This window comes from Lepisosteus platostomus, chromosome 12 (genome assembly GCF_059453375.1).
Source record: "Lepisosteus platostomus isolate fLepPlt1 chromosome 12, fLepPlt1.hap1, whole genome shotgun sequence".
Classification (NCBI taxonomy): domain Eukaryota; kingdom Metazoa; phylum Chordata; class Actinopteri; order Semionotiformes; family Lepisosteidae; genus Lepisosteus; species Lepisosteus platostomus.
The window spans coordinates 33,786,322-33,802,305 of record NC_142622.1 but is presented as its reverse complement, the minus strand read 5'-3'; the positions used below and the strand labels follow the sequence as shown (position 1 = coordinate 33,802,305).

Below are 15,984 nucleotides of genomic sequence, written 5' to 3'. Positions count from 1 at the left end.
TCTTAATTGCAGTTGAAAATGAGATCTAATAGTGAGCTTTGCCTGATTAGATGAGTATCACTTTGATTATTAAGCTTTGCCAAATATCAGGCTTGAAGCTGCTTTTGCTTCACACTGTGCACAGATGTGAGGCTGACAGTGTGGGAGCTGAGAGGCATTTCATAAGCGTTACAGAGTTGTCATGCCTCCTCTGAAGTGGTTGAAAGATTAAAAGTAAACTTTTATGGGGTTTTTTCACTTCAGTTACCCCATCATGAGGTCAAAGATGGCTTCTCTTTGAGTACAATATCGAAGCCGTGTGATGCTTACTATTGCAAAATGATTAATATTTCTATGGAATACTAAAAAATTTAGTTCTTTTGGATGGTGTTCATCTCCTAGGCACTACATTTAGTTGTACACGTAGAGTTACATGCTGTAGTAGCTGAGTCATTTGTGCATGTGAAATCAATATTACAAGATACTTATATGTTCTTAACGTTGTCTAAATTATAAACTAAATTCTGTACTCCTCTTTCTTATTTATAACTTCTTGGCTCTCTTTTGCCATTTGGACAGCTAGATGCGGCAATAAAGGTTTAGGTACCTTAGCATTTAATGAAGCCTTTCAGCTACGTGTGAATGTGATGTTCATAATTGAATATGCTGGAAATCCAGAGATGCTTAAAAAAACCCTTTTCAGAGTCTATAGAAGCACACCTGAAATCTCTGGCAGGGTGGTGATGCTCTCAAAATTATACAATTCACACGAGGGAAAATGAATTCGTCGGTGAGGACAATGCATAATTTTCTTTTGATGGTGTGAATCTTTTTTTCTGTTATTAATCATTAGATGTGGAATACATTAACTTAAAACGTCCAACACCTCCTTTTCGTGAAAGTAATATGAATTCTGAAAGAGATTTAGTAGAGTATCATTACACCCTGACGTCTTGGTAGCCATTTTGGTTTACTGCCATTGTTCTTGTCACCTGCGGCTGAACATTCTGTACTGCTTCCAGAGATGCAGTGGTACTCTTGACTTTGAAACAAAACCTCAAGGATGTTGTCCTTTTTAGCGTTTTTGTTAGGTACGAAAATCATTGAAGTCCTTGTGGTTGGTTTTTCTAATAACAGTTACGGAACTAATTATTTTTAGTGGACAATTTCAAATTAGTTACAGTATGTTATTGATTTAATCGCCAGACGTTATTTGATTGTGCTTCTCTCTGGTGTATACCAATACTGATAATTTAACTGAACGACAGTTTTGACTTACATATGACCTGAAAGGAGATACGCTTGCAGATGGAACAAAGTAAAGGATGCATTTGAGGCGAATGTTCTTTTGCACTTCAGTATCTAGTGCTGTTTTTTATGGGTGTTTTTTATGCAGACTTTGAGAGGCACACTTTCCTGTGAAGTCTCTTAAGGGATTGAATAAATCTACTATGGTGGGCATTATCTTAAAGAAATTGTGTATGGCTAATAAAGTGATCTTATCTGATCTTAAAAGATTAAGATGAAGATTTGTTTTCATCACCCTAAATTTGGAACGTTCTTTGTCACTCTTGACATTACATTTGTTGAATTCATACAGTGCTACTCAGACTTTCAGATTCTGCACTAAATTTGTGCATAATGATGAGAAAGGTGTGGTGGTGCATTTGTAACCATTGCTACCTCACAGTGCAGAGGCCCAGTGGTTCAATTTCAAGGGTACTATCTGCTTGGAGCTTCTATGTTCTCTCTGTATTTGAGTGGGTTTCCTCCCACAGTCCATACTGGTAGGTTCATTGGCTTCAGGGAAAAACTGTCCCTCGTGTGAGTGTGTGCCTATCTGTGTTTGTGTCTTTGTGCCTGTCCTGCGATGGACTGATGTCCCATTCAGGGTGTATTTTGTCTTGCGCCTTTTGCTTGTCAGGATGGGCTCGAGCTCCCCCCCCCCCGGCCCAGAAAAAATGGATGGATGGGTGAATCTACTTCATAGAAACAGAATGTGTAGATTGTGTGGTGCACAGCTTCTGTTCTGGTATTTGCTTTGCCTGAGCTCTTACCTGCCTGATTGAATTCTCTCAGTCAGACAAGTATAACATTCTTTCACAGGTCCTGAGCAATTGTAGAGAACAGTACATGCTGTAAGATCTGCTGGGAGATATTCAACCAAAGCACTACAAGTGCAAATGAATGTTTTCAGTAACCAGACTGATGAGCTGTCTCACTGGGTGTGTTCAAGAGAGAAAATAACTGACTGGGAACATAGAAGTGGTTGCTACGGGGAGGTCATTAGGTTTTATTAGAAAGATGTTCAAAAAGGTATTTAAATTATTTATTAAGGAAATGATGAAAGCCAAACTCTGGCCCGTCCTGCAGGTATTCTTCTACACTGAGAAACGCTGCTTAGAGAATGTGTTTCCTGACATTCATGCTCATGGAATAAACTCTAAATTCTCACTCTGACTCCCCCTGATGGACAGGGCAAGACTGTGTTGCAGCCTGGGTTGGGCCAGAGTCTGTAGCCCCTCACAAGATGGCGGATGATAAGATGAAGGACATGACAGTGCGATCACATAACACAGTAGAACACAGATGAAATGACAATTAAAATGCAGTGGGAAATCCAAATACCACCATACAATGCAATAAATGGTTATTACAAAGGAAGACAGGTGGGTATAAATGTGTGCCGTCTATTCTGGTCCTCACAAGAGGTCTAAAGATGGGGGAGCAGTGGCACTGTGGCTAAGGATCTGCGCTTGTGGCTGGAAGGTTGCCGGTTCAAACCCGTTGCCGGCAGAGGAATCCTACTCCACTGGGCCCCTGAGCAAGGCCCTTAACCCCAGCTGCTCCAGGGGTGCCGCATAAATGGCTGACCCCGCGCTCTGACCCCAAGCTTCTCTCTCCCTGTCTGCATGTGTGTCTCATGGAGAGCAAGCTGGGGTATGCGAAAAGACAAATTCCTAATGCACGAAATTGTGTATGGATAATAAAGTGATCTTATCTTATCTTAAAAGATGAAGATGAAGGTTTGTTTTCATCACCCTAAATTTGGAATGTTCTTTGTCACTCTTCACATTACATTTGTTGAATTATATGGTGCTACTCAAAATTTCAGATTCTGAACTAAATCTGTGCATAATGATGAGTAAGGTTTGGTCTTTCTTCTTTCATCATGAAAGAACTCTAAGCATCCTTTCATCTTCTAACGGCTTCATCCAGTTCAGGGTCTCAGGGAAGCAGGAACCTGTCCCGACGAACAACAGGTGCACGGGCAGGGCACAGCCTGGCTGAGATGCCAATCTATCGCAGGACACAAGCACAAGCAGACACAGACAAATATGCACAAGCAATCATGTTTACTTTTTATTTGTCACTTTGAACATGTGGAGTCACTGTTGTATATGGAAAATATTAAATTCTTGAAAGTGTTGTGTGACTGTAAGCTTTAAAGCAACAAAATGTGAAAATTGTACAGGGGTCTGAATACTTTTGCAAGGTACCAAATGTACTGAGTCAGTGTAGGTTTTTTTTATTGCCTGAGCTCTTTAGCTGTCCGTCATTCTCAGACAAGCAACGATAGAGTTTGTTGTAGCTAGCCTATCACCAAAATGCGATTACACCAAATCACTGTCTTAACGATGCTGCTCAATACAGATTGACCCAGGTTGTGTTTGAAACTGTAATCTTCAAACCAAACCATAGAGTAGTTGTATACTTGTGTTCCTTGTGCCTTAAATGTTTCTGTATTGTTAAAGCATTTTTAATTAGAACAATACGTGTCGCAGTATTTGGAGTCACCTCTGATTCTGTTGTACTGAGTTTATTGAATGGCATCCTCTGTTCAATATTGCAGTTAAATAGACATAGACTTAACATGAGCTGTTGTTAAAATCGCTCGGACAAAAAAAGTTTTCTTCCATACACAGAAAGAAGGAATTCCATCCAGTTGAGCTGTCTTGTAGTTCTCAGTTGGCAATATCCTCACAACATGACTGCCTGCTGCACACTTTGTTACAGAATTTGGACCGTATAATGCCAAATCTGCAAACAGTGACAAGATTCTTTATGTCATCATGGTTTACATTGTAACGGAAGAGAACTGACAATGTTTTCTTTTTGTTGTTGATGTTATTTTAACCTTCAAGAAATGGAAAGCTTTTCAGCTTGTCTGGCAGTGACAAGGTCAAGCTAACATTTTCATAGCTGGATGAACTACACTTTTTTTTTTTGCAAGTGAAGGGAACAAGTACAATAGTTCTTTTTTTTTGTCCTCAGAAAGCACAACTGTATTCATAAAAAGGGAAATACCTTGAGTGGTGTCAGGTAAACTTTCAGAGTTAATTTACTTCTTACTCCTTTCTTTTATGTAGAAATATCAGTTCCTGGTTCTCTAGCTTTGTTTTCATTGATCCCTGTACATGATCTGTGAACCGCGGCGACAGTGACATCATTGTGGTGACCCTCGTTTTAGAATCACAATAACCTGGGTCATCAGCACTAAGTGGGTGTTTTGGCTTATACCGACAAAATAGAGCTATACTGACTGTCATAAGATTCATTTTTTTGTTTTTTCAAGACAAACAGTACCATGTAGTTTCATTTTCATTTGAATTTGAGTATCATTCATTATCAGTGCATTTTTTGCACGTCTAAAAGTTTAACAGAATTGCTAAACTGTCAGAAAGCTTAGTTGTTTTAAATGATATGAGAGAGAGACTTGTGCCTGCCCTGTCCTCTACAGGTCTCATCAGTGCTTCTAAAAGAGTTTTGATTTCATAAAGGAGAAGCAGGGGATATCTGCCCTTTGATTTAATTAAAAAGTACGGTAAATGATATGGTTTTTTTATATTATGAAACAAAATAAGGGCAGTTATTGTAATCCACGTGGTTTGTTTTGTTTTTACACAAGGGTAGCAAAGTAGGGGGCACCACTTGGTTAAATAAAACAACAACCCGATGATATAATAAGCCAGAGTCCAAGTTATTTTAACGCGTTTTGCCAGAAATGCTGAACGGTTGTGAAACAATATTCTGAATATGCTTCCCTGAGCTATCCTTGCAAACAAAACCCATTAGTCCCATGACTCAGTGGTGAGACCTGTCGGGGATGTAAGCGAAGCAGCATTTCTGGGTTTTGGAATGTGCCCAGCGTGCTGAGGGCTGAGGGCAGAAGTGTGAAGTATGGGCCACAGCTGGGGCTTAAGTATGTAGTTCAAGGAGCCACTGTTGACGTTGTGGTGCTTGAATTTAGTGCCTCTGTTCCAGGTTCCTTGCGTCATGGTAATGTGACTTATAAACATCTGCTGCCCACAAGTAATACCTTAACCCGTGGAACTAAAATGCTGCAGGCTTCACTGTGTTGAACTTTTAAAGACTTTTGAAAGAGAATGGAAGGAAAGGCAGGCTGTACCAGGCTCGTGACCATGAAAATGCTCATAAACTCGCAGTGTTCACAGTGCCCAGTTTAGAAGGACAAAGAGAATAGTGTTCCTGTGGACAATAAATAAACACTGCCTCAAACTACAGTTTTTCTTGGTTATGGTCATGGTGCAGAACTGCACGCTTATGATTTGCTGCTTCGCCAATAACAGGATTAGTGGGGCAGCTTAAAAGGTCACTCTGTTTCACATACCTTGAGCATTGAGTAGCCATTTTGCTGACTCCTAACATCTGTAGTTGAATCTTATGTTATGCAAATCCATGACATCTGATCCGAGGGCCCCTGGAGGACTGCGGAAAAGAGCTCGGCCTTGGGCGAGCTTCAAAATATGTCAGTTTTTGCATGATTTAAATGCAGTTATATCCACAATTTCAGATATGTGCCTAATGGTTTTTAATTTTTTTTTAAAGCTTGTTATAAATTTTGAATGAGGCATAATTTGTCAGGGTGTTTCAGTGACTCGTTAAGTTGTATGTACAGTAAACAATGAAATGATTTGTCATTTAAAGGACAAATGTGATAGTAGAGCACTGATATACCATCAAAGGTTACAAAGCTCATTTTAAATCTCTCCTGGTGCAGACAGTTTTGAACTGTTATAATGCACAATGTTATGCAACGCTGATCCGAATGTATTTTAAGAACAGCAGTTCTGCTCTTTTATGACCATTGCATTTCGGCATGGTTGTGTGTCTTGACTGCAGTAGCAAATAGTTTGAATTCAACAGTGAAAAATTCTCTGGCTTAGGTATGCCCGTGATATCTGTTGTTGGGCAACCACAATATTAAATGTACATGATCGTAAATAAAATGGTCCTGTCAACTGCTATGTCTACATCATGCGTAATTAGCTATTGAACTGAGCAGCCATTAAAGTCTGAAGTCTTATGTTTAAGAATCGTGCTTGCCCCAGGGGAAACAAAGATTAGTTTAATTAAAACATGTTTGGTTTTTAATGTAATGAGGCAAGTGCACCATTAACTTATCAGATTAAATTATCATGTGTAAGTTCTACTTTATTTTATTGCGAACAACTGTTGAATTGATTGTGTCTCCCGTGTAGATGTTAGAAGCTTGTTTTGTTATTAAACAGTCTACAGGAGGTGTGATGCAGACCTTAGGTTTAGGGGAATCTCAAGTTTGCAGGAAAGGCTTAATCGGTTCATAGTGCTGTACTTTGTAATATTTCCTTTCAGGGCTAGATTTAAGTTTTTGGTCTCCATTTGATTTATTCTCTGAGAAATAATAAAGATAAATACATTAATCTGGAGATAATTTATGTTTTTGGGAGACCTAAATGCACACTGCAGCAGTTCTTAAATGTAGGCCTGATGCTCTGCTTCATTGCAGGTACTGCTGTGCAGTGCTGGAGCCAAGCTTTCAAAGTGGATTAGCCTCTTACAAAATAACATTACATGTTCACACCCTTCTCCAAGTGGATGTTGACTTAAACAGATTCAGTTCTTATTTGTTGCCTTTTTTTCCTTTTTTGTGACGCTGATATAAAAGCGCTTTTATATCTTTTAAAATGTTTGGGACAGGCAAAAGGGAACTGTTCCTGCTTCTAAATGCAGAAGTGAGAAATGGAACTTTTCAAGCAAAGAGGCCAGTTAATCAGCACTGTGAATTGCAGTGATTTAGCCACTTTCTCATTAGTGAATCAACCCTTACAGAGGATGCTTTTGTTGATTCACAAAATGTTGTACAGGGGTTATTATCATTTTGCCAGAGTTTTGTGAATTCCAGACAATTAGGTTTAACCTAATTTGAAAAAGTAAGTTAGAATTGTCAGGCCTCAAAATCAGGTCGGTTATAGTTTTTCATATTGAAATTTATATTTATGACAAAGTAACAGTGTACTCACTCACTCGGTGGCAATAGCTTTGCTCAGAGCTGCTCTCTTCTGCATTGTTTCAAGTATGCATTTCCAGGATTTAAGGAAGCAAGTCCTTCCACTTCCTTTTGGATGAAGAAGATTCTGCTTAGGTAGGGAAGCATGCGTGACCATAGATTTCGGAAGGAAATCAACGGAATCATGGGAAGCAGTCGTGTTCAAAGAATTTACATAAATTGTTTTGTGGTGTGCCGTTTCAGGTATTTAAGTGAGTGAAGTGGTTTCTTCTGCGAACCGCAAACCCAGATGGCTGGAAAACAAAGTAATGCCCATGTCAATACTGTTGGGTTTCTGTGCTCTTGAAATTAAAAATAAGGGAGGCACAATGGTTAGTGTTGCAGTCTTGCAGTGTTGGGGCACTGGGTTCAGTTCCTGAGGTGTTATCTGTGTGGAGTTTGTGTTGCACTGCCCCACCAGGACAGTGCAGGCAGGAAAGTGGGTATCATAGACCCAAGAGCAAGGGCGTCACCATCCAGGCAAAGTGGCTACCATGCTCCAGAATGGACTTGGCTTCAAAGGGATGGACATGAGATTGAGAACTGGGGACGGGACAGGGCTCTCTGCACCTGGAGGCTGGGCTGTGAAGGCTGGACGCGAGACGAATGTCGTCATGGTGGTCTACGGGGAACGCGACAGGAACTGGGCTGAGGAGGGCGTGCGTTCCTCCAGAGACCAAGCCAAGCGCGTGCTGCCAGGATGGGTTACAGAAGGCACACCCTGGACCAGGCCAAACAGTCCGTCTTCTGGGAACCAGAACGAGAGCGATGTCCCGAGGTTGAGGAAGGGGAGAACTACCGGGGTCAGGAATTGTGTTGAGTAGGTTTACTGAAAGGGCACCCTGAACCAGCCTGAGCTCACAGAGGACTGGATCCAGAGCAGAACCCCAGTCTCATTGCCACACTGTTCAAACTGGATCTGTTCTGGAAAGCACCGCAATAGATGGGCCCCAGCTGGAGTCATGGCACGTCAGGAAGGGGAGAAACAACAGGAAATGTCCAGGCAGGCAGGGAAACAGGAACAGGGAAAAGGCAAGGAGGACTCCAATGGGAAACACTGGATGGTGGTTCAGGAGAAACATGGTGCCAGATTGTCAAGGAGCACCTGCTGCTGTGTGCCTTCTCTCTACTGACAGGTGCTCCTAATATCATTTCTCCTTCGCTATTGGTGCAGCACAGGCAGGAAGGAATGGCCACTACATCTGCACATACCCCACGCCGTCACAGTAGGACTGATTGTAGCAATTTGTATATTCTCCTCATGTTTGTGTGGGTTTCCTTCTACAGTTCAAAGACATACTGGTAGGTTAATTGGCTTTGGGAACATTGGCCCTGGACTGAGTTTGTGCGTTTGTGTCTGTGTGTGCCCTGTGATGGACTGGCATCCTGTCTAGGTTGTATCTTCGTACCTGTTGTTTGTCCGAATGCTCTCCAACTCTGCAGCGGCCCTGTATTGGATAAAAGCAATTAGAAAATGGGGGTATGGCTGTGTTGTTGTGTATTATTTTGATATTGAAGTGAGTGGAGTGTTTTCCTTTTATTTTTACACGTAGTTGGGTGCCGCATGGCTGGAAAACAAAATAACACCCAGATCAGTACTGGTGGTTTTTGTGCGCTCTTGAAATGAAAAATCCTAAAATATTTGTGGTAGGAATAATGACAGTGTTTAGAAACTTACAAAAGCGAAATGTCAAACAATTATTTATGAAGAAAACATTGTAGGCCTAAAAGTGTATGCTAACAGATTTCCTATAAAGAAGGAATTTCTGGTTGCTAAGGATTCAGGGCACATTGACAGCAAAGCCATTGTCAGAGGATAAAGTTTTACCCTTTCGTGGTCACATTCTATATAGGTCATATTGTAATGTGTCAAGGACACAACATTCTTAATATTCTTATCTGTCTGGCAAAAGTGGTCATTAGGTTGAAGCTTATACTTTAAAAATGTTATACTTTTCTTGGTATGTGGCCGTCGTCAGATATAATCACATAGGAGCACTACAAAATAATGATTTTTTCAACACAATTGTGTGTTAAGGTTTAATTACCAGACACTCTTGTTCAGCTGCTCAAATAAATGTCTCTGTCTTGTGAAAGTCTGGCTTTGGCAGAGTATTACTGTTAAATTAGGTCTACTATTTGTTGTTGCACAATTTCAGCAGTTTGTATGCTACTTCCCCTCCCAAGCACCTCCTATGAGACGACAGACTTGAGCTTTTTATAAGCAGACATTACGCTGAAAACAGAAATAGACCAGTCTCCAGGGCTGCCTGAGCAGGTCATTAAAAAGGTACATCTATTTGAGCGGAATAATGTAGCTTAAAAAGACCATCTTTTTGCTTGTAGACATCAAGGGTCACCTGCTCGTTTTCAGGGTGGCTTATTCATAAAAAGTTTTGTTTTCAGCTGTTAAAGCCAGAGGTTCAGACACACAGCCTTCTTTGTGCACTCATGGATATGTAGATTTTTTTTCACGTGTAAATTTGATCCAGACTTTCAATTTTCCAAAGTGTATTTTCTGATGAATATTAAATTGTTCAAGTAATGGACATCTTCAGTACCCACACTTTGTCATATATTTCACACTTATGAAAACCTTTATTTATTTTTTTGCTGTTGGATGGTTACTTCAGTATGTGACATAGGCAGAAATGGCAAAAATGTCACATCATGACCAGTTGCCTTAGTGATCAGGTTTGAGGGCTTAAAGTATTGCAGTAAAAATCCTTTTTCCAAAATAATTGATCTTGACCTTTTGTTTCTTCAAGAACTGGTAGGAAGGATGTACATTACCTTTCAGTGTTGTGATGTGCTGTGAGTACAGTATGTAGTTGCTATGAATTATGGGAATGTACATTAATTATCCTGTGCTGTTTCACAATATTCGAAAGCAGAACTGTCTGAATAGACTTTTGTTTCTGCTTCATGTATATAAAGTCTAAGTTACCAGCCCCAGATTGCTGTTTAGGAATTAGGAGTCAATTTAAATTGTCAACTTTTAGCATTGTGAAAAGTGTTCCACGTAAGACACATATACCAGTTATATAGGCATTGCTAATGGGGAAACGCTTGCTCACTGGTGCTAAATTCTTATACAGTACACCCTCAGTTTAACAGACTAATAAGGGGGCAGGGATGGGTTATTGCCAAATGTTTGTTAACATTTTTTCAGTCCCAAAATACTCTTATATGAGAAAAATACATCCACTACGTACAGTATATATGCTTCCTGGCTATGTAAATACATAATGGCAGTATGTATTAATACATTACTGTACTGTTCATAGAAATATTCTTTATTGTATTACAGTAGAGTGTACCCTCACTTTATCAGACTAATAGGGAAAGGGAGAGTCTGCTTTTACCATCTGTCTGTTAAATTACCCATGAGATATTTCAAGCTAAAAAAACACTTTTATATGTGAAAAAAAACCTGTCATGCGTAAACCACGTATTAGACTACTGTAAGATCATTCATTATATCCTTGAGGACCCTTGGTCTCCATGACATTCCAACAACTACAGATGTCTGTATAAGCCGTCAGCATTTGCACACAGTAGTGCTGAGATCCTTTCCATTGCTGATTTTACAGCTTGCCATTGATGTCTAGTTCTTGTATACTTGGCTATTTTCCAGGACCAAACAGCATAAGAGACCAGTCTCATTGGCATTGTACGGTTGTGATAATACGATGCCTACATCCACTCATTTTCTAATTGCTGTATCCAGTACAAGGTGGTGGAGGAGCTGGAGACTAACCTGGCAAGCAATGGGCGCAAGGCAGGATACACCCTGGATGGGACGCAAACAGACCCAAACACCGACACTCAGACCATGGCCAATTGTCCCAGAAGCCAAATAAGCTATCAGTTGGACTGAAATAAAACCGGAGCACCCTGAGGAAAGAGCATTCAAACTCCACCCCAGGTCTGAATTGGACCCTCAGGTCTGCAAGGCACCACTGTTAACCACTGCACTATCATGCCTCTTCATGATAGCTTCATCTTGGATGAATTTCTTCAGCTTCTTACCGAACAGACCTATTACTTCAGTGGGTGCACTCAAAGCTTCTCCATATGTTCTTTTATTCATTATTCCATGATGTTTGCAAAATCGCCAAAGCCATCCGTTATTCCATTTGAAATTCAATTTTGGGTGTTCGGCCAATCTGTTGGCTGCAGATCGCAATTCAGCATCACAGATGTTCCTTTTGTGGACAAAACTGCCCTTTACCAGAGTAGAGTTTAGTCTGTTGAAAAGAAGTCTGTTACAGTGAAGGTGTACTGCGTACTGCGTACTGCGTACTGCGTACTGCGTACTGCGTACTGTGTTGGGGATGAGCCTTGACCCCATGGAGGTGGTGGCTGAGAGGAGAATGCTGACCAAGCTCACAGCCATCATGAACAACACCTCTCATCCGCTTCATGGGACTGTTACTGGGCAGCGGGGCACTTTTAGCAACAGACTGCTCCAGCTACAGTGTTCAGGGGAACGTTTCCGCAGGTCTTTCCTCCCGGCGGCTGTCAGGGTGTATAACGCTGCCCTAGGCTAGGACTGTTAGCCCTTCATTTGCTCGTCTATGGACAGCATGTTTGCTCCATTGTACTTTTTGGACAATCAGTCTGTATAAACCTATGCACATTTTGCACATATTTTATTGTTTTTACAGTGACTATGATCATCACATTTTGCACACACCTACGTATTTATTATTTTATTTTTTTGTTGTCTTTTGTTTTATAACTATTCTGATGTCTGTTTTTGCTTGTCTTGGGCTGGACTACTGTAACACATCAATTTCCCTACGGGATTAATAAAGTATTATCTATCCATCTACTGTATAAGCAAAGCAGAATTCAAAGCCTACTGTATATAGACCTGTTGCAGGTTAGACTATAGACTGTATGGTCAGACAACCTGCCAAACAAAGCCTACAGAGGTGCCTGTGTCGCCTATGATTAGGTGCACTTAATTAGGTTATTTGTGAGAGGTTAAAAGTGCATTATAAACAGAACCTCATGTTGTTAATGGGTTTGGTTTAAGGGAGACAGCTTTAAGGTCTTTTGTCCTGTGACCTGTGAAATCTCTGCAATAAAACGTCTGCACTTTATGACTCTTGTTCTGAATCGTAATTTGCTCAGATCCCTAGATCCACCTTATTCAAGGGTGGTGTCTGTCACGCGTGGGTTCTGCTTTAAGCATTGTGAAATATTGAGAACTAATTAATGGTTTTGATTAAACATTTTTTTGAGCGTCTTAGTTATGGAAAGAAAATTACTATGTTAACACAACAGCTTCTAAATCTCGATGTTTTAGTAAGTGCAGTCCCCTTGTTTTGTACAGCTGTATATTCCGTGTATGTTACTATCCGTTCAAAACTGTGTTTATCGGCCTTGTGTCAGGGTCCCCTAGGGTGCCTTCGACACTGTCAAAAGGGGTTTCCTGAAGCAAAGGGAAGCCTTTTCACCTCAGTTTTAGTATGCACAATCTTCATGCACTGTGGGCTCTTGACAACACTTGCGTCAGGTTATTGAATGTTCAATCATGCTTTTCGTGTCTTGTAATAAAACAGTTTTTGGAAGAATTTAGCTTTTTTTCTTGATTCATGCTGAGGGTTTGTTGTGTTTTATAATAGTAAAGCCTTCCCCCAGCTAGAACATTTGACAGCCCCTGATTTAAGGGACAGTCCAGCTTTGTAGAGCAGTGTAAGAGGCACCTGTAGTAATCTTTATACTCTGCATTATGCTGTGGTGCTACATGCAGTGAATTAATCTACGGTGGCAGAATCCATTCTCAAGGGAGCTTACTTAGCTGGATGGTAGTTTGATGTACAGATAACAAAAGGGGCCTTTCATCAGGATTCTAAAAAAGTTCTGTATTCTGAACAAATGTTACCGAGTTGACTGTGCAGAAGTGGAATGATAGAGCATGTCACATGCTGTGTGTTTCCATTGCTTGTGTTGTGTTGACACATCTTCACTTAATTGCCTTTCATTGACCCTGTAGAAGTCATGATGTGTGTTTGGAGTGTTTATGTAGAACATGAAACCAAATTAAAACGTTGTAATGAGGAAGCAACTACAAAGTGTCCAAAAATGAATTCATGCTAGAGATCATCCCTCTGACTAAACATGAAGTAAAAGATTAATGTGGTTGAAATAACGGGTAATTACTGTCCTTAAGACGCTTGCTAAATTTAGTCATTTATGTCCGACTTACTGAACTCTGGAAAATTTTTAATGATTTCAATTTGCCAGCCATTGTTGGCTTTTATTCAGTGAGAATTAAGCTCTAGGCTAGTGCAGTGGTAAAAATTTGTACTTTATTTTTTTACAAAATGTATATGGGAAAGCTAATGGAGCACTAAGCATTCAAATGTCACTCCAGTGATTCAGTGCATCATGATGTGTAATAAGAGTTTTATTTTATTTTTTTCCTGCAATTCCCTAACCCTCAACTGTACTAAAAATAACTGCTGCATGCTGTTAGTGGCAGAGCTAGTTTCACTTAGGTAAACATGCTGCAGTAGAATGCTGAGGACTTGCTGTGGGTTTTATTTGCAGGTTGACTGAAAGTATTGTCTTTCTTTCAACTGAGTATAGATTTAAAGATCCTGGAAAAAGTGAAAGAATAATGGTCAGCTCCACACAGAATTTCAGAACAGGATAAAAGAAGATGTATCGATCTGGTGTGGAGAGAAATCCTGGGCAGAAGATAGGAGGGGTTATTTTATATTCCCGAATCAGGTAGTAAACCATTTTGTTACTTTTTGTCAAGGATGTTTATGTGTAGCCGGTGTAGAAAGATACCATCCTCATGTTAGGTGATGGGTTTGGAATACTCTACAACAATGGAAACTCCTGCTGACACAGCAGTTGATTGTGAAAAATTGACAAAGTGTTCTGTATCTGGCAGCTCATTCCATTGTAATCCCCAATATATATTTTTTCATTTTATACTTGCCTTACTTTGGAATTTCCAATTCGTTTCATATTGCCTGCATGAGGAAGGGTTAGGTGGGCTCTTCTGACAGGCAGCTACATAGTGCCTGACTGCAGGATTAGCACTCACTGCAGAATTGTAGTGTATCTCACTGACACCACTGCTAACCTGCAGGCATCTAGAAGTAACAGCCAGCCCAGATCTGATATCACAACATCTGGATTGTAGGACTCAGTCTGTGAGTGTCTTTATTAGTTAAGCCAATTGGGAACCTTCCTGTGCAAAGATTGAGAAACTGGAATGATTTAGGGGGTTTTGGCTGTCTTGTTTGTCCCTGTTTGACTTATGGGTGTTGAAGAACAGACTTATGTAATGAAAAGAGAATTATGCAGACCTTTTTTTTGTTTGTAATAGGGAGGTAACTACAGTATGACGATACTCTGAATGCTTCATTCTGTCTAATGTGTTGGGGAACACAATTTCAATGTTTCCTCTCTGCACTTTAACACAGCTGGACTGGTGCAGAATATTTGGTGACTGAAGTTATATACTTGACATCAGGGTGACTTAAGTTCTTTCTGAGGTTAATGGATTGCCTGTTTATTATCAATCAAATATTTGCTTGTTTTCAGTTCACTGGAATATTGAACTGATTTCAGTGGAAATAATCCAAAAACTGTTACGTAAAGGTTCATTTGATGGGGTGAACATTGTCTGTGTAGGCCTTTATTATTTTCTTTATTTTTAATACAGAGGAAACTTGGGGAATATTATAAGTCTGCTAAGGTACATCCCTTTATATTTAAGCTGAATTACTTTTATGGGTTATCTGAGATATATAAAGAGAATAGTTGTCCTGCTTTATTCACTTGGCATGTTTTGTGTTTTTTACATTTTTAAGTTTGTGTTTCTGACCTATGCTCAGAGAAGCAGACAGGGAAGTAAAAAAAAATGGCTTCCTGTCAGTTTTTAGTTTGTCGTTTCTTTTAATTTTGCCGCTCTTTGTTTCTGTGGCAGGCCCGTTTCCTTGTCGTGTGACGTTCACCTACTTCCTATTTTAGTTAAACCTTCTCTTTCTGATGCTGCTTTAAGTAGCAGGGTGCTGTAGAGCTTCTGACAGAGACTTTTCTCCTGCTGGACACGGCTTTTTAAAGCCCCGTAATCTGGGAAGAGACAGGTGAGTAAAATATGGAGTCATACACCTTGGAATATCTTGTCTATAAAAGGATTATTTGAAGATTTTGGGTTCACCAGCAGAAGAGATAAGGAGAGAGGATCTGCAAAGCTTTGCTGCTTGTGACAGGATATCCTGGTTAGTTCACATACCCACTTGCTTCTAGGCAGCACATAGACTTCAAGTTGGCTTCCTCTGTAAGGTAGGGTGTGGTTTTGAGTGTCTAGATTCTTTTGCGGACTGTCTAAAACTCCATTACTAAAGTGTTTGACGATAATATCTTAGTAAGGTTAATAGTGATACATTTTTTTTTAGATCTGATTCTGAACGTTGCATGAACCCATGTAAATGATGGGCTTTTGTTCCGTTCTCTTCTCTTCCTTTTTAGTCTGGTTAAACTTGTTTGCAGACTCCGTGGGGGGAGGGTTTCTTTGGCGCTGGCATATAAGTATCTACCTGTAGGGGATGTGATAAGATGCTGCGTTTTAAAGGGTGATATCCTTAGCTTCTGTATGTATTTTTTGGTCGGTCGTGCTTTCAGCATTTGTTCTGAAAGCT

At 40.2% G+C, this 15,984-nt stretch overlaps 1 protein-coding gene across 9 annotated transcripts in view; it reads left to right on the top strand.

The window, feature by feature from the left end:
- The window catches only part of elmo1 (engulfment and cell motility 1 (ced-12 homolog, C. elegans)), a 160,004-nt gene that overhangs the window by 9,418 nt on the left and 134,602 nt on the right, over positions 1–15,984 (top strand). For 4 of the 9 annotated variants that reach the window (XM_088601709.1, XM_088601707.1, XM_088601708.1 and 1 more), the window contains exon 1: positions 15,279–15,429. The exons of 3 other annotated variants lie outside the window; for them this stretch is intronic. The gene's annotated coding sequence lies outside the window, so the exon portion shown is untranslated. Of the gene's footprint in view, positions 1–15,278; positions 15,430–15,607; positions 15,629–15,984 lie in introns of those variants that run through there. 2 more of the 9 variants (XM_088601704.1, XM_088601705.1) reach the window with 2 other exon arrangements.